Source organism: Lygodium microphyllum, chromosome 6 (genome assembly GCF_053477565.2).
Source record: "Lygodium microphyllum isolate KBCC chromosome 6, Lygodium_microphyllum_v1.1.10, whole genome shotgun sequence".
Lineage (NCBI taxonomy): Eukaryota > Viridiplantae > Streptophyta > Polypodiopsida > Schizaeales > Lygodiaceae > Lygodium > Lygodium microphyllum.
The window spans coordinates 112,326,084-112,353,844 of NC_141140.1; the positions used below are offsets into that span (position 1 = coordinate 112,326,084).

At 40.4% G+C, this 27,761-nt stretch overlaps 1 protein-coding gene across 5 annotated transcripts in view; it reads right to left on the reverse strand.

Annotated features, from left to right (window-relative positions):
• The window catches only part of LOC148034983 (transcription factor), a 65,058-nt gene extending 59,298 nt beyond the window's left edge, over nt 1–5,760 (reverse strand). For 3 of the 5 annotated variants that reach the window (XM_087679904.1, XM_087679902.1, XM_087679903.1), the window contains exon 1: nt 5,499–5,760. The gene's annotated coding sequence lies outside the window, so the exon portion shown is untranslated. The remainder of the gene's footprint in view (nt 1–5,498) is intronic. The other 2 variants (XM_087679901.1, XM_087679900.1) reach the window with 2 other exon arrangements.
• Between the last annotated feature and the right edge of the window lie 22,001 nt (nt 5,761–27,761).

Consider the following 27,761-nt stretch of genomic DNA (forward strand, 5'->3'; position numbering starts at 1 on the left):
AACGTCACAAAATACTTTGCACCACCCATAGACTAACAAGGCATAGGCCCCCAAAATCCGAATGTACCAATGCCAGAGGCTCACTCATGCGTATCCTACCAGATTTCTTATGCGTATTCCTAGTCTGTCTACCATAAAGACAATGCTCATATGAATCAAAACATGCATAGTCAAAGAGCAGTGAGTACTGCAAACCAAAAAGCATTTTCATTCCCTTCAAGGACATATGGCCCAAACGGGCATACCAAAGAGATACATGTGGAATGGAACTGACTGACAAAACATGGTCAACAGAGGACCCATCAACTACAAGAGGATAGAGGCTGTCAGCCTTCACATGTCTAACAAGCACAAGTCTACCACAGGTGATCTTCAAGGCAGAATTCCCAAATGAAACATGAAATCCAACATCATCAAGATACCCTGCAGACATAAAACTGTGTGTAAGCGCAGGTACATGACGTACATCCTATAACAGAAAAGTATTGCTAGTAGAGAACTGCAGCCATACATCCCCAATGCCAACAATAGCAAGTGACCTATTATCACCCAAGCGAACTGAACCAGAGACAGTGCGGTAGGAGTGACACCATTCACGGCATGGTGTAACATGAAATAAAGCACCAGAATCCAAAAGCCAGCACTGCGCATACATAGAGTAAACCTTGATCAACGGTATAGTATCACAAGAACTAGCTGCAAGTATGTACTCCCCATCGGAGTCATCAATCTGCATGACATTGATTTCCTCTATTTTCACACTAGATTTTGCAAGTACCATGCTACGATCAGAGGACTTTTCTTGTACTTTGTTTTTCCATTTCTCTTTGCGCTTCTCATTGCGCAACTCATGACACTGTGGGCGTATATGACCCTTCTTGCCGCAATGATGACATATCGCATTAGCATTTCTTCCACGAGACTTGCTACGCGACTTACCACATGACTTAGATCTAGACTTTTGCGAGTCTCTGCCATGTCCATATCCACGGTCATTCTTTCCATTACCATCTATGCCTCTAACAGTCAATGCCATCAAATGACTTTTCTTGTATTGTCTTTCCCCTTCTCTTTGCACTACTCACTACGCAACTCATGACACTGTGGTCGTATATGACCCTTCTTGCCGCAATGATGACATGTCACATTAGCATTTCTCCCAGAGACTTACTGCGTGACTTACCACATGACTTAGACCTAGACTTTTGCGAGTCTCTGCCACGTCCATGCCCACGGTCATTCTTTCCATTACCATCTCTCCCTCTAACAATCAAAGCATGCAACACATGAGAGGCATCTAAGTTCTTACGGTTGATCTCTTCCTGCAAAAAAGCACTCTCTACATCAAGCAAGTTCAAAATAGTAGCAGGAGCACATAAGACAGTGCGGAATACATCCCATGACTCACTCAGAGTCCCAAGTAAAAACAATGGAGTAACCTCATCATTAAAGGTAATACCCTGTGAAGTCAAGTTCTTGAGAATAGCATGGAACTAGCTCAAGTGAGCAAACATCACCATATTCTTCTTCATGTGCAGGTCCATAAGTTGCTTCAACCAATACATCTAACTTGCTGGACTTTTCTTGTCATAGAGATTTTTTATCTTATCCCAAAGCTACCAAGCACTCTATGTCTCCTCGACCACATTGTAATGCACTTGTTCATTGAGAGACAAGATGAGGGTGGACTTGCATAACTCATCAAGCTCATCCCATTCGTCAATCATAGTTTCAAGCTGCTCGCCATGCATCTATAGTGGCTTTATCTGTGATTTCTACACCAATACCTACCAAACTTGGCTCTTCCAATAGGCATAATTCGTACCATCAAGCTTAATGATGTTGAAGATAGCACTATCATTGGAAGAAGAACCCATAATGCAGTCTAAAACGGTGCAAACAGTTCAAAATTGTTTGTTGTTTTCTGCTATAAATGACTAAAATACTACCAAAACCAAGGCAAAGTGACCACAAACTGATAGCTAATGATGTTGCCCACCAAGTACAATCAAGAGTATATAAAATCAGGATGATTCAGCATGAAAATACCACATCATTCCATGCATAACTGCTTGTTGTAATAAAGTACAGACAGGTACAATGAGAGCAAACTATAGGCAAAATAAATACACCAAGTCAACCACTGACTGTCAAAGCATAACCAGCATCAAGCGAACATAAATCAGCATGTGACAATCATACAAACATCGAGCAAACACCCAAGCATATCAAAAAAAGAATCCATCAGTAAGCCGACACACTCTCTGTGTAATAGGACAAAGTGTACATAACACTAGCAAGACCTGACACAAATAGGTGTATGCTCAAAGAGTACAAAGCCTAAATCAGCCCAACTATATGTATGCGGACCACGGCATATCAACCATGTAATATCCAAGTGAAAAAGATCCCAGTCTCAGAAGACTCAAAGCTCAATAGCATAAACCACCTACTCAATGTTTGTCAAGCATCCAAAGATGCTCCCACTGGCACAAAAGCCGTATAGATCAAGCCAAGAAGCTCAAGAAAGGCATATGATAGCACCAGTGACGAAAGATCCAAGACCAAGCATCAATAAGACATCATGAGCATATAGGCTCTGAAGCCTCTAATCATAGCATCCATACACATCAATTGTATCCCAAATACAACTCGGGCAAGCCAAGAAATATCCCAAGTAAGCTATGGGAATCCAAATTCAAGCCAAGATAAGGCTCTAATAGCAATCAGCTCCAAACAATACTAGCATGTAGTAGTAGCATAGAGCATGTCAAGACCGGTCAGACATAAGCAAAGTATATACCATAAGCACATCAAAGACGGAGCATCCAAATGCTTTCCAAAGCCAAGCTCAAGCTCAATCAATGATCCGGTATAAAAGCCAAGTTCAAAGTCATCCCCGAATGTCAACACATCATTGCATACCTCCAAGATATAGCCCAAAACCAATAGGCATAACAAAGGCAATCAGAGGCACTTCAGCCCACTATTGTACAGCAGTGATTTGCTGTTTGAAACTGAGTATTTGCAGGTTCAAATCATCACCAAAATGATGGCAAAGCATTAGCACAACATCCACCAAGCATAGGCATTAATGGCATAGCATACGGACATGAGATAGTGTATGTAGATGAGCTCCGGGACTTGTATACTTCTGCTGCAGACCTGGACAGACCTGCTATTGTATATTACAGCCAATGTGTGCTCAAATCAATGTCCCAAAGCTCAAGAGAAGCATCAGTACATTGCAACCAAGATTGCCAAGCATTGTTTTAGAGCCAATGAAGAGGGTAATGACCAAGGAGCCAAATCTGGTAGTGTGTAGATGTAGTCCATGCTGCAGAAAACAGGCACAACCAGCGTGGCAGAGCAGCAGCACCTCTGTGCTTCAACATGGTTGATGGGGGACTTGGGATGGTGGTAAGGATGGCCTATAAGAGGCCCAAGCTAGCCTCAAAGAGCTCCAGGTAAGGCAATGGGCATAGGAGCTCCAATGAGCATGAGATATGGCTGTCCCCTTCCTGTAAATACCCTTTGTGGCCTGTAAACCAATGAAAACCTTGAACAAAAGAAGCAATTCCTCTGATACAATGCCCTAAGGGTGCCCAAGGGGGCCGGGTGGATGCTCGGGAAGCTGAGGAGTCACGGAAGCTCAAGAGAGTCGGCTATGGCTGCCGGGAAGGAGACCCAATGTGTGTAGATAATCAATAGAAAGCTGAAGACCCCACGAACCAAGCTCAAGTAGTCATGAATCCATGCTCTAATACCAGTTGAAAGATGAGAAGGATTGAAGCTTGCTTGAAAAAGCTATGGCGGGAGAGCAAGAGCAAAAAAGAGAGAGAGACCAAATGAGAACTCCAACAGTCACAGAATAAAGTGACGGTGATGGGCGCCCGCCACCTGTAGTATGTAGTGGCGGGTACTGTCAATGTAGTAATACACAAGCGGCTAGGCAGAGGGGCCTTTACCACCAACAAGATAAAAAATTTCTTTAATGTTGGGAAAACACAAAACTAGCAAACCAAATAATATAAGTTTTGGACCCTCAAGACCAAAGAAAGTGATTTGAGACAAAAGCCCCAAATTTTCAGCACCTCAAAGGTGAAATTTAAGCTTAAACCCTAAATTTTTCTCAAAAATTGAGGTAAACTTTGAAAATTTTGATAAAGATTACCTGATTTTCATGAAATTTGGGCAGAATTGAGCTCAAACAGCAAAAAGCCCCAACCCAAATTTTACCCAAAAACTAAAGAGAAATTTAAAGAATTTCATGAAATTTTTACCTAGACTATGCTCTCTCATGGCAAATGCCAAATTAGGCCTCGGTTCAAATGAATTCATGCAAAATTGATAGAAGCCCAATTTTGACAGCAAGATTAGAGAGAAATTGAAGGCATTTGACAAGAAGCCCCAAATTTGAGATTATGGCCAATGGCAAATTTCTGCAATTTGGTGAAGATTTGCTTAGATATCCACTACTCAACACAATGTCAATTCCATATCTAAGATAGAGTTGTCTAAAGATCACCTTAATCATATTCTCTTGTTTTTCTGTATTTATAACTATCAAAATTTTCACAAGTAGCTTATTGGCATCATATTTCAAAGACTAGATGGAAAGTTAATTGTCTCTTGTTGATAAGGGAGCAAAAAACTTCCTACGAAAAGAGGATATGAAGAAACCCAAGCGGGAGATGGAGATAGTCATCTCTTTCCTACAATGGGGCTGCTCCCTTCTCACCTTAGCCTTGTTCTTGTGTGTTTACTATCTGCAATTTCCTTCCAAATGTCGGATCATTATTGCATGGGATTGCTACTATAACATACCTCATTATTGCATGGGATTGCTACTATAACATACCTACATCGCAACCCCTGTCAAGTTTCAAATACTACCTATCTTGCAACCCCTGTCAAGTTTCAAACACTCAATTTTAAATCTTAAGCTCTCCAAGCGTCTGCAATTACATCAAATGTAAATAAATGTACTTACTATATCAAAGATGTATAAATGGGCTCATTTCCCCAAACTAGAGCATATCAAAACACTCGGCAGGTCTCCCGCATTCCTTTTATCTATCCACTAAGGCTTTGCATCCCAAGATATATTTCATATTCTTCTACCACCATCACTTGTAACAAACTTTCTTTACTACAAGCGTGGCATGATTGGTGCAAATTCCCACCACCTAAACATATTTCACATTTTTCTACTTGTCATGTAAATGAAGGTGATTGAGACCTATCGCAACCAAGCACAAGCACATGCTTTCTTAGTTAGATGTCCTTTTCAGCTACCTGCGTGTGATCAGGGCATGCATGATATCAGCGGCTCATGCCTATCTTCACCTCATGTAATTGAAGTTTTGGGATGCCCGAGTTTAGAGTAAAGGCTTCACAGGCCCCCGCCTTAGTGAAATTTTTGTCGGATGTGCATGCAGAGAGATCGAATTTCACCTATTCTTGCTAGAAAGAGAGACAAAGAAGATGCGCGGCACCTGAGATTCAGAGCAAGGAAAAGGGTACCGAGCCTCCCGACCAGCAGTACGAGCTGGGACGCCACAGACAGAGAGTGACGGGGGACTGGTGAGCGACTCCAGGGATGGACAGCCTTCAATTGCCTCGTCCAAAGGGGGGTGCTGCTAGTACGATTACGCCGGTTACGCACCGGGCCCGGACCGTCTAGCCGTTTATTTACACGCAAGCTGCACCCTTAGGGCGGGTTCAGACTTTGATTGCCGACACAATTGGTAATTCTTGTGTGTGTCAAGAGTGTGTTCAGATTAAAGGGAACCCACAACGATGTGGTTCAAATTAAAAGGAAGCTAAGATGTTCTCTAAGATGTGGTTCTTGCCAAAATGGTTACATGGTAGTGCCCTATTGGGTTTGAAGTTTGTTGGTGAGGGTTCAACCCTTGCGAAATCTACTTTATCAATGTTGTCCAACCCAACCAGTGCGGAACTGATTCAAAAAGTCGAGTTTGCGGCGTATTTTACGGGGCGAATAGAAACTATACATGTCTGCAAGCATGTTCTCTTTTTCAATTCCGGGTGCAGAATCTGAACCCACCCTTACTTGCCAACCAAGATGAGCTGGCTTGCTAGTCGGCCCTCAAGCCCTATACACCCACCGTATACGATTGCCGGCGGTTGGATTCTTACCAACACCAAAGTCAGCTTTTAATATGAAAAGTGTGGTCCTTCTATGGGTGGTGGGCGGGGCCCGTAAGTGTCTGCATTAAGCGCTAAACCCAGAGCTTGTAAAAGTGGGACATGTACCTTTGTGGACACTTCGTTTTTCACAGAAATTTGGGGCTGTCTCAGTGCGTAACCAACCTTAGATGTGTTAGAAGATAGGCATAGGAACCCACTATAAGCAAGGGAGTATGAGGGCAGATGGGTGTGAATAGCCCTAGGGGCAGGTAAAACCCTAACCCTAGCCTGGCAGAGACTATATAAACAGCCTATGGTTCATTATCAAGTGTATGAGAGAGTATACCCAAGTTGTACTCTAAGCAACTTAGTAAGTAAGATTTTGTTTTTGTACTTTGAGCTCTCTTCTCCCTCTTGTGCACACATTACAATGCTGCAACTCTGATTTCTAACATGGTATCAGAGCCATCTCTGATCTCCTCAGCTTCCCTCAGCCTCAGCTATCACTAAGTGCACATGAGCTTTCATCTCTTTCATCTTATCCTTCTTTCCTCCATAGTTGCCTGCAATCTACCTCCATTGGAGGACTTGGGGAGGACAAAGAAGGCCATATCTTCTTCTGATTTCTTCTAGGAACTTCTTGCTTATCCCAAGGCGACTCAGACTGGCGCAATAGAGGCGGACATTAGTCGATGTAGGAGCTGACATTACGTGTTTTCCAGATCTGGCGCAGATTTCGCAGGCAACTGGTTCGAGCTGAAGCTCGTCTGATGTACAGGGCACAATAATGCTGGCTACCTTGGGGCTTTGTTAGCCCCCCTAGTGGGCCATCTTCCCACAAGAGGGCTTCTAGAAATTCCTTCCACAGAGAGAGATCTCTACCAAACCCTAACTGTGTACCTTGTGGTAGCCATAGCCAGCAAGCTTTAAGCTTGGCATTTTTCACTTTTTTCACTCTGAGTTTTATATTGATTCTAATCATTGAAGCATATTCTCTGAAGCTTATTCCAGATCTAAAAGCTCTTGGGAATGCTTAATGGGCATCACTAAGTGCATCGGGAAGCCAACTTCCAATCGAGTTTCATTCAAGCATTTCACTAAGCTTGACACTTTATGCCAGGAGGCATATTACATGGTGGATTCCATGCCACGGTGGATTTCGTGAGGTTTTACGGTGGATTTCGTAAACTTTTATTATCAGAGCTCATACACAAAGTGGATTCTTTGTGTGAGAAGTTAATGGGGACGCCTATCCTTTTCGGACGTTTTGTTAATTTAGTGTGTACATGGGTGATTCCGCAAAATACATATTAAATTAATAAAAGTTTATGAGTTTAGAGTGCGCACTCGTAATAAATTAAGGTTAGTATTGATTTCTAACCAATTGATTTATTTATGTAGCTGAAGACTGCTAGGTATTCACTTTTGTCGGTTTAATTGTATTATTTTACTAACGATTGTGAATGCTTCAGTTGATGTGTAGAGATAGCAGCAGTGGCGGTGGAAAGCATTGGAGGATAGCGTGTATTCGAGTTATCATCTATATTTTGATGGGCGCATACCTTAGGCATGGCGCTTATGTTTTGTCGCGCCTATTTATCAAGGTGTTGGATATTTATTTGTTATTTTTGTATGCGCATGGGCGCACGATTTAGATATTTGTATTTGGACATTGTATTGGGTATGCCTGTCTCCTTGGGCGCCCGTCCATTAGCTTTATTTCTACTTGGCACTAAAGCAAACTCAAAAGCCAAAAGCGTACTATTTTGTAATTTGGGCTATTATTTGAGCTTGAAGATGATTAATACATAAAATACATGCTTTGTGGAGCGCTCACACAAGGCATAGGGGGACATTGCACCCAATTGGTCTCTTGTTCATGTCGTGCAAGTCTTCTACATTGATTTGTGTGCAAAAAGTAGAGTTCTTTTGTTCTTGGGGACCTTCTGACTCTCACTATGCGCACTTACGACATCCGATTTGCACATCAATGGTATTAGAGCGAAGCTGAGATCGAGAGCTTCCAATCGCTACCCATCTTACGCGAAGGCGGAGCTCCTGGAATGATCGAGCTCTACAGTGAGTTTCATCGCGAACGGTCGATACGGGTGGATTCTTAGCGGTCAAGAACCTCTGTCTACAACCTCTAATCGTGAAGAACCGGCCTGAGGAGGTGGAGGAACACGTCAACATCTTCTTCTCCAAGTCATTTTTCCACAATCAACAGTAAGCTTTCCTCCATAACCAAAATCTGAAAAGCTTAAGTTAAAAGCTTAATAAGCTTATTTAAAAGCTTAAAGCCCCACAAAATCGACGTCTGGTATCGCGGCATATTCTAGACGGAATTGGCGGCGAAAAAAACGGCTACCCCCCCCTTAAAATTCGACCGACAGGCAGCTCATAAGTTTAGTCACCTAAGCTACAAGTCATAAATCTTCCTAGTCTACCAAGTTATGCAAGTCTTCTTACTCTGCAAGTCCTGCAAGTCCACAGAAGTCATTACCAACTTATCTTAATTACTCCCATAAAGGCTATTCATGCGCAGAAGCACAGAACTACAAAATTATTCCCTGGAAGACTCTGTTCACATACACAGACTTGCTGAACCAGTTTCAGCACACGTAGAAGTTCACACGCAGTTTCTACGAAGACTACAAATCTCGCAACCACAAAAGACAAAGATCGTAAAAGCCAAACAAAAATCTATAAGTCTTGTATTCCCGACTTTGAGCTATGCTCATCCCACTCATCAGATTTTGAGAGAGTGAGGTCTTTTGGATTTTTACAAGATGACGGAACAAAATATGGACGATTTAATGGCTGAAGGCGATCTTCCCGAACCTATAATGGAACAAAAATTGGATTTGATTATGATGCAGCTTGATGAAGAATGAAGAGCCCGACAAGCTTTGCAAGTTCAATTGGACAATTTGCAACGATCTATTACCGACAAAGATGGACCACAACCCGAAGATCTTATCCGACGTACCATCGATGCGACGCTCGAAGCTCAATCCATCCGCAAAGAAACAAAGATAAGTAAAAGAAACTTCAAATTTCGTACTTTCAATGGAACTCGAGATGGAAAGACTATACTTACATTTATCAGTCAATTTGATGATTACTTTCATGAAGAGACATACGTTGAAAAAGACAAAATTAAATGTGTCACTAATCATTTAGTCGATCGAGCATCTCTTTGGTGGACTGTGGTTCGCAAGAGCATTGTTTGTTCCACTACCTGGGAGAGTTTCAAAAAGAAGTTTTTGCAGAATTTTCTTCCTCCTCAATTTCATGAAAAAGCCATAAAGCAATAGGATCTTCTACAGTAAAGAGATCGTGAGCCTATTTCCCAATACACCGAACGTTCTTGGAATGCTCTACTGCAACTCCGAATGCTCGAAGATGTACCAGAAGCAACTCACAAACGCAAGTTTATGTCTGGCTTACTTGGACATTACTATGCTGAAGTTAATATGTTCAAGCCTACAACCCTTGAAGATGCAATTTCTTTGGCTCATGACACTGAAGACAAGATTCGAGGAAGAGACAAGCGTCCACAACAATTTCAAGCAAATGGTAACTATGGTTCCAAGCAATTCAATTCAAATTTTAGAAGATTCAATCAAAGTCGTTTTCCTTCATCATCTTTCCGTAAGTCTTGGACAAAACCACCTGCTTTGCCATCAAATACCAATCCAAATCCTAAGCCATCCTCACAGCCAAATCCTAATATTCCTAGACTTCCTGCCATTGCCAACAATGTATCTAAAGCCAAACCAATAGTCTGTTACAAATGCCATTAACTTGGACATCTAGCAGCCAATTGCCAATCGAAGAAACCACCTGTCCATATCAATTATCTTGGAGCAATGGATGAAGAAGAACGTGAGGAAATACCTGACTTTACAGAAGATGAAGATAACATTACCACTACTCCAGATATTTTACCAGGTATGCCAACTCTACATTCTTTGTTGACAATGAAATGTTTTATGCATGGTAAAGAAAAGATTATTTTACATGATGATGGTAGCACACATGATTTTATTTCTACAAAGTTAGTGAAAGAATTGAAATTACGAACTGTTTCTACACATTATCGCATTAAAGCAGCATTCTTAGGCACAAGATATAATGGAACACAAAAGGTGCATAACTTAGAAATTAAAATTGGTGAATACATTGAACAAAGGAATTTTTTAGTTGTACCTTTGCAGTCTAGTGATATTATCCTGTCATAGATTATTCCACGCATTCAATTAAAATTTATTTTCAAGGAAAACAAATTACATTGCATGGTATGCACGCATCCAATAATTTTCCGCTGCTTACTCATACTCAAGCTAAACGTGCATTACGTAAAAGTAGTAAATCTTATTTAATTTGGGTGAATGAACTTCAAGCTAAAGAAAGACATATGCATCCTAGGCATAAACAATTTCTTGCTCAATTTAAAGATTGTTTTGCTGATGATTTACCACCTGGACTACCTCTTTCACGTCCTGAAGATCACAAAATAGATTTAATTCCTGGTACACAACCACCATGTAAAGCACCATATAGGCATAATCAAATTGAACAGAAAGAAATTCAAAATCAAATAGAGGAATTGCTAACCAGAGGATTAATTAGACCTAGTAGTTCTCCATTTGGCGCACATGTTTTATTGGTAAAGAAGAATAATAATACTTATCGCATGTGCATTGATTATCGTGCCCTGAATAAGATTATTGTTAAGAATAGATATCCGATTCCTAGGGTAGATGATCTTATGGATAAACTACAAGGTTCTGCCATATTTAGTAAGATAGATCTTAAATCTGGTTTATCATCAAGTGAAATTGGATAAATCTGATATATTCAAAACTGCATTTAGAACACTATTTGGACACTATGAATTTCTAGTGATGCTTTTTGGTTTAACTAATGCACCTGCTACATTTAGTCGAATGATGAATCGCATATTTTTGAAATATCAGCATTGTATTATAGTATTCTTTGATGATATATTGGTATTCAGTAAAAATGAGCATGAACATTATGAACATCTGTCTTTAGTTTTCAAGTTGTTAAAAGATAATCAATTGTATGCTAATCCAGAAAAGAGTGAATTCTTTCAAACAGAAATTGAATATCTAGGTCATATTGTTTCATCAGAAGGTATTAAGGTTGACCATAAGAAGATAGAAGCAATTTTAAATTGGCCCATACCCAAAAATGTGCATGAGTTACGTTCTTTTCCAGGTCTTGCTAGTTCTTACAGAAAGTTTGTGCGAAATTTTTCATTACTTGCTTTGCCTTTGACTAAACTTTTAAAGAAAGGTCTTGCTAGTTTTTACAGAAAGTTTATGCGAAATTTTTCATTACTTGCTTTGCCTTTGACTAAACTTTTAAAGAAAGGTATTGTGTATAACTGGACTGATAATCAATAAAAATCTTTTGATTTATTGAAACATGCATTAACCCATGCTCCTGTATTACAACTACCTGATTTCACTAGACCATTCTTTTTAGTAGTTACTGATGCTAGTGGATCTGGAATAGGAGCCGTACTTATGCAAGATAATCATCCCATAGCTTACTCTAGTTGTAAATTGAAACCATCCAAACTTAAATATTCTACTTATGATAAGGAATTGTTAGCTGTTGTACAAGCCTTATGTCAATGGAAACATTACTTAATGGGTTCTGAGTTTATGATTAAGATTGACCAACAAAGCATTAGACATCTCCTAAGTCAACCCCAATATCTGACCGACATATTAAATGGGCAGCTTTCATTCAGAGTTTTCATCCCCTTATCCAATATCAACCAAGAAAAGAGAATGTAGTAGCCGACGCTTTAAGTAGAAGACTGACCATTCATAATATTTATGTGATATCATTTGATTCTCTTATCCCTATGAAAGATACTTATTATCAGGATATTACTTTTCAAGCTAATTGGAATAAATTAGTTGCAAATAACTGGATTCCTATTGATTCACTGTCTTACAATAATGGATTCATGTTTTATGAAAAGAGATTATGTGTTACAGTTCCATTTAGATCTTTTGTTTGAATGAGATTCATTGTCCTCCATATCAAGGTCATAGAGGTATTATATCTACTTTGCGTACATTGACTGAAGATTTTTATTGGCCACATATGGATACTGATGTATCTAACTTTGTTTTTGAATGTTTAGTTTGTCAACGAGTTAAGAGACATCATGGTAAACAGTATGGTTTACTAATGCCTTTATCTATTCCATCACAACCATGGGAACATATTTCTATGGATTTTATTACTGGTTTACCTAACACTAAAGCTAACCATGATATGATTTGGACTATTGTAGACAGGTTTAGCAAACAAGCATATTTCATTCCATGCAAGAAAACTTAAACTGCATCTCAAGCAACTCAATTGTTTTTGAAAACTGTGTTTACTAATCATGGTTTACCAAAAGTTATTATTTCTGATCGTGATTCTAGATTTTGTAATAATTTTTGGATTACTTTGTTTGCTAACTTAGGAACAAAGATTGATTTTTCATTTGCATTTCATCCTGAAACTAATGGTCAAACAGAAGCTACTAACATTACTATTTTAGATCTTTTACATGCTTACACTATTTCAAAACCACATACATGGGATACATATCTACATTTACTTCAGTTTGCATATAACAATACACCACATATAGCTACAAAGAAAGCACCATTTGAAGTGATTTATGGTTATAGATTCCCTACACCTGTTGCATCATTATCAAATAAGAATCAGAGTGCTGATGATATTGCTAACATGCACGCTACTATTTTTGATGAAGTTAAAGAAATGATTGCCAAAGCCCAGCAATCATATACAAAATAAGCAAATAAGAAAAGACAGGCCACGAATTTCAAAGTAGATGACTATGTTTGGTTACGCATAGAAAAATGTAGATTACAAAGTGTAGATAAACATCCAGTTGTGATAACACCTAGATTCTATGGACCATTCAAGATCATACACAAAATCAATGACAATGCATTTAAGTTAGAACTACCACCACATTGGAAAATCCACAACACCTTTCATATTAGCTTACTACGACCCTTTAGAGGCCAATTACCTGTATACCCTGTCTATGAAAACCCACCTTTGTTAGAAGAAGAGACTGAAATCCTTGAGCCTGAAGCTATTATAGATACTGACTTTATGACTACTAGAACTAGCCGTAGATATTCTAGATATTTGGTCAAGTTTAAAAACCACCATGTTGAAGAGGCCCAATGGATGCACGCTAGGGACTTAAATGCTTTCCTCACTTTGTTAGCTCCACATTGAGCTAAAAGCAATTGAGGACAATTGCTATCCCACCCCAGGGGTATGAATGAATCCTAATTACTCTGCTCTGGTGAAGGCCGAATTATTGAAACTTCTTGAAGCAGAGTTCATTTATCCCGTAGCTAACAGTGAATGGGTACACAAAATGGATTCTTTGTGCGAAAGTTGATGGGGATGCCTATCCTTTTCGGGCATTTCGTTAATTTAGTGTGTACATGGGTGATTCCATAGCGGGTGATTCTGCAAAATACATATTAAATTAATAAACGTTTATGAGTTTAGAGTGCACACTCGTGATAAATTAAGGTTAGGATTGATTTCTAACTAATTGATTTATTTATGTAGCTGAAGACTGCTAGGTATTCACTTTTGTCGGTTTAATTGTATTATTTTACTAACGATTGTGAATGCTTCAGTTGATGTGTAGAGATAGCAGCAGTGGCGGTGGAAAGCATTGGAGGATAGCGTGTATTCGAGTTATCATCTATATTTTGATGGGCGCATACCTTAGGCATGGCGCCTATATTTTGTCGCACCTATTTATCAAGGTGTTGCATATTTATTTATTATTTTTGTATGCGCATGGGCATATGATTTAGATATTTCTATTTGGACATTGTATTGGATATGCCTGACTCCTTGGGCGCCCACCCATTAGCTTTATTTCTACTTGGCACTAAAGCAAACTCAAAAGCCAAAAGCGTACTATTTTGTAATTTGGGCTATTATTTGAGCTTGAAGATGATTAATACATAAAATACATGCTTTGTGGAGAGCTTACACAAGGCATGGGGGGAGATTGTACCCAATTGGTCTCTTGTTCATGTCGTGCAAGTCTTCTGCATTGATTTGTGTGCAAAAAGTAGAGTTCTTTTGTTCTTGGGGACCTTCTGACTCTCACTATATGCACTTACGACGTCCGATTTGCGCACCAACACTAGTGTTTCTAAACACTAATCATTAATCATCTAATCATTTGCTTGCTGGGTATTTACTAAAATCTAGTGAGTGTTATTCCTCTTCGTATATTATTGTAAGGTTATGTGTACAATTATAAATACATAGACCATCATACACTAGAAGTGTAGTGCATATCTTGAGTGACTTTGTTTCAAGTACACCGGTCAATGAAATCAAAAGGATGAGTGTCATTGTATAACTCTCCTCACAATCATTAGCAACAACAAGCATTGAGATCATAGACCAACCTTGTCCAACACAAGCTTCATCCACTAAGCCATACCACAAGGAGGAGCCTGAAGTCCAATCTAGGTTTACTTCATTAAAACCTAAAAAGACTATTAAACCTCGGAAGAAGATTGCACATAAGAAAGGACCACCACAGTCATACCTTGAAATATTACATCTGTATGATTTTCAGCCTTTCTCTTCATTGCAACTTTGATTTCAAATTGTCTTATTTGCTTCTGCATTCAGTAGAAAATTTGTAAGGGACTAGACACCGCCCTTGTCCTAATAAGTGGTAAGACCTTCCCAATGACCACAACATATGCTGATGTCCGTCCTCAAATTCGAAAGTTTGATGGCAAAGATTTTCACCCATGGCAGGTACTTATAAAGTACAAAATGATGGAGAGAGGGTATTGGCCTCTCATTCAAGGCACTAGAGTTGTAAACTCTGCAAATCTGATTGATATAGAGGATGACCAATGTGCCCAAGCAATCATAATGCTACACTTAGATGAGTCCCTGATTCATCATGTTGATCAACGAAACACTGCTAAAGAAAAATGGAATGGGCTTGAAAAGCTCTATGGAGCCACTGGTAAAAATACAAAAATCTTCCTTAAAATTGAATTCTTTAGCTTAGAATATAAATTAGGAGAAGATTTGGGAAAATTCATCTCTCACATGAAGGGACTTATGGCACAGCTTGCCTCTGTACAAGCTTCAATACATGAAGAAGATGCTATTGCTATTCTCCTAAAAGCTATAAAACAGGTGTTTCCTACTCTTGTAACCACTCTCACCAACATTCCAAATCCTACATTGGCAAGTACCATTCAATCTTATTTGGATAGAGGAACCACAAAGAAAGCAGCAACGGTCGGGCATCTTCAACTTCCCGTGATCAACTATTGGTACATACAGCTCCCACTAGATGTTCTTTCTGTAAGAAAAAAGGACATCTTGTAAACAACTGTTGGAAGAAGTATCTCGAGAAAATGAAATGCAACAAATGCAAGAAGACAGGGCATATCACTAGTAAATACCCCAATACTCCTGATGTACACAAAGAATTGGTGGCTAACTATGCCTCCAATCCATCTAAAGATCGATTATTTTGACTCGTTAAATCATTTACCTAAAACACTCTTGTAAGCCTGATTTATAAAGGCATCCCAAGAAGGGGGGGGGATATCTTACATGCCTTGTAATCCAATGCAACCCTGGCATTGAGGGGGGGTGTTAGAAGATAGGCATAGGAACCCACAATAAGCAAGGGAGTATGAGGGCAGATGGGTGTGAATAGCCCTAGGGGCAGGGGAAACCCTAACCCTAGCCTGGTAGAGGCTATATAAACAGCCTATGGGTCACTATCAAGTGTGTGAGAGAGTGTACCCAAGTTGTACTCTAAGCAACTTAGTAAGCAAGATTTTGTTCTTGTACTTTGAGCTCTCTTCTTCCTCTTGTGCACACATTCCAATGCTGCAACTCTGATTTCTAACAAGACGGGCAGAAGATGTGTCTTACAGTTTGCGAGCTCTAAATCTTTTTGAGGCTTCAAACTATATCTATGTCTATATTTTTATACTAAAACATTATTTTGCTTGTGGTTTTTGAAGGGCTTCCCCCCCCCCCCTCTCTCTCTCTCTCTCTCTCTCTCTCTCTCTCTCTCTCTCCGCCCTCTCCCCCTCCCTTTTTCAATCAAATCTTTTCTAATTTACTCACCCCCTCTCTTTCCCCCTCTCTTTCTCTCTCCTTGCCCCCTCCCCCCTCTCACGTGTGGCTCCAACATGATCTCCCCTCTATCTCACTTTATTTTCCCATTTTTCATTAAATATTATTTTAAAAAAATTAATTGAATATTTTTTAAACATCTATTTTTTCCCTTCTCCTTTTTTAATCAAGGTTTTTCAATGAACGTGTTTCTTTAATTAAATCTATATACAACATTATTTTGCTTGTGGCTTTGCCAAGCCCTAAACTCCCAAAGGGCCTATATAATATCCCAAACTTTCTCCTCTCTCTCTCTCTCTCTCTCTCTCTCTCTCTCTCTCTCTCTCTCTCTCTCTCTCTCTCTCTCTCTCTCTCTCTCTCTCTCTCTCTCTCAACCTCTCCTCCCTTCCCTCTTAATTAATTGATTTTTAAAACTTTTTGATTGAATTTATTTTAAAACTTATATTTCCTCCCTCTCTCCTGTCCCCTTTTTTAATCAGAGGATTTTCAAAAAATATTTTTAAATTGATTTCGTAGATTTAAATGTTTTGAATTTAAAATTTTTAATATAGTCTAGCAAAGACTTATTTATTTATTTAAGAGATACTGAAGAGAGAATAAAAATTTAGATAGAGAGAGAAAGAAGAAAAGACTTTAGAGGGAGGGAGAGAGAAAGAGAGAAGAGAACGAAATGAAAAGAGAGAGAGGGAGAGGGAGAGGGAGAGGGAGAGATGGAGGGAAAAATTGAGAGAGAGAAGAGAAGAAGAAGAAAAAAAAACTAAAGAGAAAAGGAATAGAGAGGAAATTTTGAGAGAGAGAGAATCGAGAGGAAAATCAATGTAAAAATTTAGAGAGACAAAGAGAGGGGGGAGAGAAGAAAAAATCTAGAGAGAGAGAGAGAGAGAGAGAGAGAGAAGAGAAAATTATACATAGAAAAAAATAAAATTTAGAGAGAAATAGAGGAAAGAGAAATTTAGAGAGAGAGAGAGAAGAGAAAAATTTAAAGAGAGTGAGTGAGTGAGTGAGAGTGAAAGAGAAGAGAAATATAGAGAGAATAAATAAAATTTAGAGAGAGGAAAGAGAAAAATTAAGAGAAAATAGGGGGAGAGAGAGGGGAAAGAGTTAGAGAAGAAAAAGTTCCACAAAGAGAAAAAATTAGAGAGAGAGAGAGAGAGAGAGAGAGGGGGGGGGAAGAAAACATTTAGAGAGAGAGATGGAAGAGAGAAATGGAAAGAGAGAGAGAAGAGAGAAGAGAAAGAGAGAAATTTGCAATAGAAAGAGGGAAACTTTTGAGAGACAAAGAGAGAGGATTTGAGGAAAGGGAGAAAGAAAAAGAGAGAGAGAAAGAGAATGTGTGTGTGTGTGTGTGAATTTAGACATACATAGAAAAGATTAAATTTAGAGAGAGAGAGAGAGAGAGAGAGAGAGAATAAAATATGGAGAGAGAAATATAAGGAAAGCGAAATACAATGTGTGGGAAAGAAGTGAGGGTAGCATGCAACATTGCTTCCCTCATGAGGCTGCTTCATGACACCTTCACATGATAGTGCAAAGCTACCCCACAAGTGTAAGGAACACCAGTCTATCATTATGAATTTTGAATATATTTAACAAAAGAGACTCAATTGCACCTTGACTCTAGTTGCTAGGTCTAGATGTCGCTCCCTTAATTAATCTCCGATAGACCTTTTTTGCATTATGACACCCTTATATAAACTCTTTATCTATACTGCTTTTTGCACAAGCCACATGCACATGAAACTCATATAAGAAAACACGCAACATGGTAGCTCCAATTGGAAACATGGCTCTTTCAAAGCACATTAATTGCCATTTGTGGCCTTATTGCCTCTTTATTTTGACCCCCATGCTTGCAAGGGGGGAAGCAAAAGACAATGTGGCGAACCCAAGGATCAAAATGGCACCACTAAAGAAACAAAGAAAGGATGACTTGATGGCAATGGATTACGCAATTGTTGTTTGGGCTAGAGGAGATCTAGCTAAATTGGAGAAATGTCAACAAGTTTATCAAAAGCTCTACAAAAAGAGAAAGAAGGATGGAGCTAATGAAAATAGACGAGTGCTATGGACTCATGTTGCTTTCTCTCTTACTACTAGGTTAAGCAAAGGTATGTTGAATATGCCTATTGTGGCCTTTATACGTATTATATGGGTAAGTTGCCAATGAAGGAGGAGTTCTTAGGAGGGTTTTAGGCTACATTTGGGTCCAAAGTACATCATAGGTTTGTAGGCAAAGGTTATTTCATGGCCTAATGGCTTCAAAGGCAAGAATAGATTTTGTTTTGGGGTTGGCAGTTTGCTACAAAGGGAACTTGGTGTATTCCTAGCCATGGTGCGCAGCCTTTAAGCTTGAGGAGATTATGCAGTCTAAATTCCCATCTAGGTCAAAATTTCAAGTATTTTTGCATGGATGGATAGTGAGTTGTGTAGAAATTACATGACACAACTGACAAAATCTAAGCAAGCAGAAGAGAACACACAACAAATATGAGAAAAACATAGACTACTTTAATTTCAAACGAACTGATATAAATGAAGGGGATGCAATAGCAGTGGAGAAGGAGAAGAGGAAGATGTGAGAGAGAAGAGCACACACAATGTAGGTGTTGTCCAACTAAACTGACAGTCGTATTGCACTATCATATTATATATGAATAAAGAATGGGCGGTTACAGTGTACACGGGTAGGCCCAGAGGCCTTTTACCCTAACAACCTCCCACTAAAAGGCCAATGTGGCTAGGGAGTGAAAACAAAGAAAAGAAAAGAAAAGAAGACAAGGTGAGGAATCATGACATCTCACCCAACACCCAATCGGAAAGCAAGCTGTGCAAGAAGTGTCGAGAACCTTTGCAGAAGAAGATTCAAGCATCCCCAAGTCCATGACATCCAAGAGATAAGCGATCCCACAGCTCCATACAATGGAGCAATCCAAGAATGCTTCTCATGAAGCAAGCACAACTCATTAATGCACGGTTGTAAAGCATCAGAGTTGTGCATAGCATCACTGTGGTGCATACAAGACAGCGCAGAGCAGTCAAAATCTCCAGAGTTAATCATTGAAAGAGAGCCAACATCCCGGACACTCATCCAACAGGGTCTCAAGACTACATGTGGCCTCAGCAAAGCGGAAGACTCTGGCTGGCCAGCCTGCAAAACTACAAGAAAATGGCTCTCATGAGCCTGCAAGGGGTCTAATAATTGATCACCAACATCTTAACCCTGACTGCTATGCATAACTACGTCATCTGGGCCAATAAGTGCCTCATTTTCAACATAAATAGCTTGCTGTAATGGCATTGTAGCTGCTATAAAATCAGCCATAAAGCGTACTAAATGCTATCAAGAGGTCTAAGAGGTGTCTGCATCTCATAAAAGACAGCATGACGGCTGCATATGACCTACTGGGTATCCAAATCCCATAATCTGTAGGCCTTAAAGTCACCATCTCCATAACCAAGGAGGATACATCTACGTGACATAGGTTCATGTGGCATATGTACAGATGCCTGGCAGCCAAACATCCTCAAGTAATCATAGGAGGGCTTCATGCCACTCCATGCCTCATGGGATGTAATACGATCCAAGGTCAAGCACGGCGTCCTGTAACCAAATATACTGCCATCATAAGGGCCTTAGTCCAAAAGCTATAAGACAACCCAATTGTGGTCAGCATAGCAGCAACCTTTGCATGTAAAGTCAGGTACATGCCATGAGCAATCCCATAATACCGTGGGCACAAGAAATCAATGCCATACTGTTGACAAGAGGTCCAAAAGCTGGGAGAGAGAGCATGACTCTCATAATCCATCTGCAAGCACCTAGGCCTGCTACCAGCAGAATCCATAAACCTATCAAGCATAGTTATAGTATCCTCAATCTGCACCAAGGGAAAAGCCCAAACACGGTGGCTAGCATGATCAACAAAGGTCACAAAGTACGACGCTCCACCAAGTGACTGGGAAGGCATAGGTCCATATACTAAACAATGGACAAGATCTAGAGGAGCATGCCTCGTACAATCGCCATAAGCCAAGGGGACTCTGCAAGTACCAAGAGTACAATCAGGGCAAGCATCAAGATATGTAAGTGACATAGGAGGCAACAATGAGTCTGAACGAGACAAGATCTCCGTCTCTCTGTGGTGCATATGGCCTAGAAGATAATGCCATAACAATACATGTGGTATCAAATAACTACAACCATAGAATCTCCCACATGAGAGACATGCATTGGGTAGTGAGAACCAACTCAAGAACCTCTGGCCAAAACCAAGCAACCATGACAGATCTTCCATGACCTATCCTGAAGAGAAACAGAGTAATCTGCATCATGCAATTGACTAACAGAAATCAAGCTCTTACTGAGCATGGGAATATGTAAAACATCCCTAAGCATAAGAGAAGTCTCATTAGGAAAATCTAGGTATATGTCCCCTATACCAAGAATAGCATAATTCTGCTCAAGGCCCAAAGAAACGCATCCATCAAACTCCTTGTAAGTAGAGAACTATGCTCTATGTGGAGTAACATGACAAGATGCCATAGAATCCAATAGTCAATCCGAGTCATAGGCCATATCACTAAGCAAGAAAGTTGTAGGGAAACTAGATGATAGGAGTACATGCTCAACTGCATCATCATGGTGGGTAACAACATGTACCTCACCACTAGTAACAGTGGTAACACACACTGCATCTCCTGTATCTCTGACTCTCTGCTCATGTCAAGTCCGTCTTTGTCTCTGCTGCTCTCTAATCCATCTGAAACATTTTCTTTTAACACGCCCAAGCTTCCCACAATGGAAGCATACATCTGTAGAAGAAGTGTTGGGGTAAAAGGCCCTTGGGCCTGCCCGTGTACAACAGTGATTGCCCATATTCTTTATTCATATATATATATATGAAAGTGCAATAATACTGTCATAACATTGTTGATAGCGTGTGTACTCTTCTCTCCCAAGTCTCCTACATCCCTTTCAATTGGTATCAAATCAAGTCCTTCGTGAGTGCTTTCTAGCCTTCCCCGGCATCTACATAAGGTATAAGAGCTTGCTTCTCACTCAGTTCTTAGCCATTCTTTGTCATGAACAGTAGGGTTTCATGAAGAGGCGGCCATTGCTTCCATCATTGAAGCTTGTTCTCTTCACCTCTTGCTTGGACCTGTCCTAGGCTTGTGTAGGCCTATTGTAGGTCTTCATTTGACCGCTCAAGTTCAGCAGTATGCTCACGTTTTATTTGCACATGTTTGCAAAAATGGCTCAAAAATCACTCTTTTTGTCATATCTCGGGCATTCGAAACCCGATTTAGGCAAGGTAAGAGTCTAAGTTGGGGTTTTGGCACGCTCCGGATGCGATGGTGATATCGGATTTTCCAAATTCTAATGATAGAATATTCTACAACAGATTTCAGGTCTGAGACAACATGTATTTGTATGCCTATGGCTTATGTGATGCTTCTACTAATGACTATTGATACCGGATCACTTCTGGATGTTATGCCTCTTATGTGAGACACATTTGGAGCTGATTTAGCTCAGTCATTGGTTGTTTTGAATAGTCTCAAATCTGTCCAAAATAAGAAAGCCACATGTTACTTCAATTTTATGCTTACAGGTCTTGGCATTTGATGCTCGATTATGCCCGGTTGGTGTCTATACATACGGGAATGTATGCCTATGGTTTGCCTATGGATTTGAGCTTGCATTGAGCACTAATTTACTTAGTTTTGGACTAATATTTGCTGTTGGAAACTTCAAGGTTGAAGCTATTTATGCTACAGTTGGGTTATGCCTATTGGTCACACGGGCTGCTCCCGGCTACTCGGTATGATGTCATGATGTATTTGGACTATGCCACATGTCTTGTTTATGCTCTGAAATGCTTTTGAGCTAAGATTAGAGCTCGATTTGGGTTTGAATGTCACTTTTTTGCAGTTAGCATTTCATCTATGACATGGTTTATACCGAGGCTACCTAGTACGGGTTATGATGTCTTGGTGAATGCTTTATGCTTTGGCTGTGGATGGCAGTTGTTTGAGCTCGTCTCGCATTCATTTGAGTATTCCCTTGAGTAGTTGGACATTGACTTGGTTTTTTCCGTTATGACTTGGCTTTTTTCGTTACGACCTTGGATGCTATATGGGATTTGATGCTCTGATTATGGATCTTGGCTATTACTTGGATGCACTTACAAGTATTGAGCAGTGAACTGCTCCCTTGTTTTGGCAGTTGCCTATTGAGCTGTGATTGCTCATTTGCATTTGATATGCGGGATACTTACTGATCAATGGACTTGGATAGTGCTTGGGATTTACAGTTATGGCCGTCTTACTTCTATGTTGTATGGCATCTATGCTATTTGGGTTGCTATTGCCCGTGTATGTCAGGAAGCAGTTGATCTTTATGGCCACCCGTGTATGCACATGGTCTGCTGCTATGTATTTTATAGAGCCTCTTACCCAGATGCTTCTACACATATATTTGGGCTTTTATTGGAGCTTGATTCTTGCAGGTTTATTTGCCACGTGCCATTCTTGGTTGGACATGTATGTCAATATATGGTATGAGACATTGCAAAGTTATGTATACTCCTATGTTTTGGGGATGCTTATGCATTTATGCTCCGAGGCATGCTTATGCTTTTATGGCTATGAGCCACAGTGGTTGGATATGCCATGCTTTTGTTTGCTAGGCTTGTCCGTGTGGGAGCTTTTGCACCCGTGGTTGATGCCTTTGTGTTCTCACATTCTGGTTTGGATGAGTCCCCTTTGCAGTATGCTATGACGACTTCCAGCTCTTCTAGTCACGCAAATAGTCTTCTTGATGAGCCTATTCTCTCTGATGAGAGTTCCCATGATTATTTGAGCTCCTTGGATGTATTGGACAACCCTACTCATACTATTACAGAGCAGTTGTCCTCTTCTACAGGTTTTACAGGTTCTGTTTGCTTTCATTGTGGAAAGACAGGGCATGTGAAGTGTAAATGCTTCAAGTGAATTAGAGAGCAAAAAGATTGCACTGCACTAGACATGAGAGCAGAGTCAGTGATATAGTAGGTGAGACCACAGTTGATAGTGGTATGGTGCATGTAGTTACCCATGATGATGCAGTTGAGCCTAGACTCCTGGCATCGTGTTACCTGCTGATTACTTGCTCAGTGATACCGCCTATACCTTTGATTGGCTTTTAGACAATATGGCATCTTGTCATGTTACTTCGCATAGAGCTTGGTTCTCTTCTTATAGGGAGGTTGACGAATGTATTTCTTTGGGCCTTGAGCAGGATTGTCATGTTATTGGTATAGGGGATATACACTTGGCTTTGCCAAATGGGTCTTCTCTTATGCTCCGTGATGTCTTGCATATACCTACGCTCAGTAAGAGCTTGATCTCTGTCAGTTAGTTGCATGGTGCAAGATATTATGTCTCTCTTGGGGATACTTCATGGAAAATCAGTCGTGGTTGCTTGGTATTGGCCAGAGGTGCTAGATATAGCAGTGATTATGTAGTGCATGTCTCTCGTGTGGGAGATTCTATGGTTGCAGTTACGCAGATACCACATGCATTGTTATGGCATTGTTGCCTAGGCCATGTACGACACACTGAGATGGATGCTTTATGTGACATAGGCTTATTGCCTGCTCTTCCCCATGCTACTTGCCCTCATTATACTCATGGTCCGTGCAGAGCCTCTTTGGCTTATGGCGATCGTGTGAGGCATACTCCTCTAGATCTAGTCCATGTTGTAGTATATGGACCTATACCTTCCAAGTCACTTGGTGGAGCTTCACATTTGGTGACCTTTGTGGATCATGCTACCCATCGTGTTTGGGCTTTCCCCTTGGTATGGGTTGAGGATGCCGCAGTTATGCTTGACATGTTTATGGATTCCGCTAGTAGCGGGCCTAGATGCTTGCAGATGGATTATGAGAGTTTTGCTTTCTCTCCCAGCTTTTAGTCCTATTGTCAGCAGTATGGCATTCACTTCTTATGCCCACAGTATTATGGAATTTCTCATGGCATGTGCCTAACCTTACAAACGAAGGTTGCTGCTATGCTTACCACAGCTGGATTGTCTTATGGTATTTGGGCTGAGGCCCTTATGACGGCAGTCTACTTGGTTAATAGGACGCCGTACCTGACTTTGGACGGTATTACACCGCATGAGGCATGGAGTGGCATGAGACCCTCCTATGATCACTTGAGGATTTTTGGCTGCCAGGCATATGCCAGTATGCCACATGAGCCTATGTCACGCAGATGCATACTCCTTGGTTATAGAGATGGTGACTTTACGGCTTACAACTTTTGGGATTTAGATGCCCAGTAGGTTCTACGCAACCGTCATCCTATCTTTTATGAGATGCAGACACCTCTCAGGCCTCTTGATGCGTGTTCAATGCGCTTTATGACTGATTCTATAGCTGTATGTTAGTCTTCCGCTTTGTTGAGGCTGCACACTGTCTTGAGACTCCGTTTGACTTGTATCTGAGATGCTGGCCTTCTTTCGATGATTGACCTTGGAGAGTCTGTATGCTCTCCGCTGTCTTTTATGCGCTGCGCTGATGCTATGCGCCACTCTAATGCTTTATAACCGTGCACTTATGAGTTCTATTGCTTGCTTCATGGGAAGTAGTCATGGATTGCTCTATTGTCTAGAGCTATGGGATCGCTTATCTCCTAGATGCCATGGACTTAAGGATACTTGACTCTTCTTGTGAGGAGATTCCCGCCACTTATTGCACAGCTCGCTTTCCGATTGGGCATTGGGTGAGATGTCATGATTCCTCACCCTGTCTCTTTTCTTTTGTTTTGTTTTTTCACTCCTTGGCCCATTGGCCTTTTAGTGGGAGGTTGTTGGGGTAAAAGGCCCTTGGGCTTGCCCGTGTACAGTGACTACCCATATTCTTTATTCATATATATATGAAAGTGCAATAAGGCTATCATAACATTGTTGACAGCACCTACATTGTGCCTACTCTTCTCTCCCGCGTCTCCTGCATCCCTTTCAACAAGAAGAATCTGTAGAAGACGATAAGGAATCCAAGTCATCATGAATAGGGCTATCCATAGCATCCATGGAGCTCAAGGAGTCGAGGGCTATCCCAACATAGGAAACTTGCTCATGAAGACAACTATCAGTAGAAGCACAAGTGGTAGAAGCATGCTACTGAAAGGCTCATGAAACCTCAACAAACGGGAGGACATAAAGGCATCACCCAAGGATGCAAAAGCTCCCACATGAAAAAGAGTCGTAGCCAACTGCATGACATAACCAACCATAGTATAGTAAAGCATAGTACATCTGTCATAAGAGCATATGGTATTCAACCATGAAATCATCCCATAACCATAATGCCAAACATGACTCTACAGTACATCAGACCACACAGTAGCATCCAAGTCAATGCACGATGTGGCATAAGATCCTACAATGGTCAAGCTCTAGAAGAAGCCCAAGTATCTGTACAACAACATCCAAATAAGTGGCTCTATAAAGTACATGATAGTAGACAAGTGCATAGCCAGGTAAGCATCAAGAGCAATTGCTCTCTAACCTGTATGGCCAAAAGCAACCCAACTAGCATAGAAGCTAGGCAACACAGAAGTAACAAAGCCATAACTGCTAAACCCAAGCACTGTCAAGAAGTCCACCACTGATCAAGGAGTAACCCACAAAGAACCAAGCATCAATGAGCAATGAAAGCTCAATAACTAATTGCCAAGACAATGGAGCAAGCACTGCTCAGACATGTATCTGCATCCAAGTAAATCCAAGATCCATAATTGGAGCATTAAGGGCCAAATAGCATCCAAATTGCATAAGTGATAAGCCAACCAAATGCAAGCTGTTCCACAAAATTCTCAAATGCAAGTCGATTCAAAGCCCAAACAATTAGCATACTGTAGCCAAACCCAAAAGCGTCCACATGAGACATAAGTCCCATAATGGGTAGCATGGGGCATAAACCTTGTTAAGTGAAATGCTAGCTACAAAGAAAATAACAATGAACCAAGAATTGAGCTCTACTCTTTGCTCAAGCAGCATCCGAGAGAATAAACATCAAAGTAGCATCATCCAAATACATCAACATATCATCCTGAGTAGTTGGGAGCACCTGTAGACCATAGGCACAACCAAACTGGAGGTAAAATAACTTGTTAACCAAGGTAGCATAAATCTCAACCAAGAACAAAGTGTCCGCATCCAAATCAAGGCTCAATAGCTCTCAAATAGCATATTCAGGCATAAATCATGATGACCAAGCATCAATATATCCAACAGGACACCCGAATGTCAACAAAGAGCATTATACATAAGCCGTCCCTGATAAAACCTTGTTACCCAAACAATGTACAACAGTAAATCCCTACATAAATCGAGCTATGGAAGCTCAAACCAAGTCCCAAAGCATCTCAAAATATTGAAAAAATATCCTCAAAGCATTTGAGCATCAAATACCAAGCCTCGGGAGCATCACATAAGCTAAGAGCATGGGGGAGACAAGAGGAGAAGAGGTAAATGGAGCTTTCCATTATATATTTATGGAATGAGAAGATGAGAAGAGAGGGAGACAAGAGAAGAAGAGGTAGAGGAAGCTTGCCATTATACTACATAATAAAAGAACTTACTCATAGCTTACCTCAAAGAGATGAGGGTATTCTAGAGTGCTCTCATGTGCTTGTCATTGTCCTCCCCCCTTCATTCTCCATGGGCTCTTTATATAGCCTCCATGAGGGATTAGATTAAGCTAATCTTCCTGATTAACATAATCCTAGATGATGTATGGCATCTTTGAAAATATGGAGAGTAGTGGATGGGACAAGTCCCCACCTTGGTCATCATGCAAGAAGCCAAGGGTGATGGTAGACAAAATAGAGAAATTGAGCTAGATTACAAGAGGTGGGTGTCCAAAGCACATTATTATAATATATTTACAAGAAGGATAGAGTGGAAAGTTGGTGTGGTGAAAGAGAGAAGCAAATTGTATGTAGCCAACAGTCTGCGCCTTCATAACTTCAATTCCGTGAAGAATTTGAAAAAAGTTTCTTCTGTAACTTTGTAGACCAAGTCGAAACCGATCGGGCATCGCATGAATTTTCTTGAAATTCGCTTTTTCTTGGGAGTTATCAAGATTATAAAAAACGGCTTCCAAAAGCTGCTTTGACTTTAGTCCCCCATATATATATAAATACATATAAGCATGTGACAGAAGGGGTCCATGCTTGTAAGCTTTTATGTAAGATCCAAATGACACCATGATGTGGATATTGACTTGTGTACTAGGGTGACGTGTCCTCTAATGATGGTGATAGATTCCAAATCTTAGTGATGCAGATGGAGCCCATGTGTAGTTGGAGGCTAGTCCTTT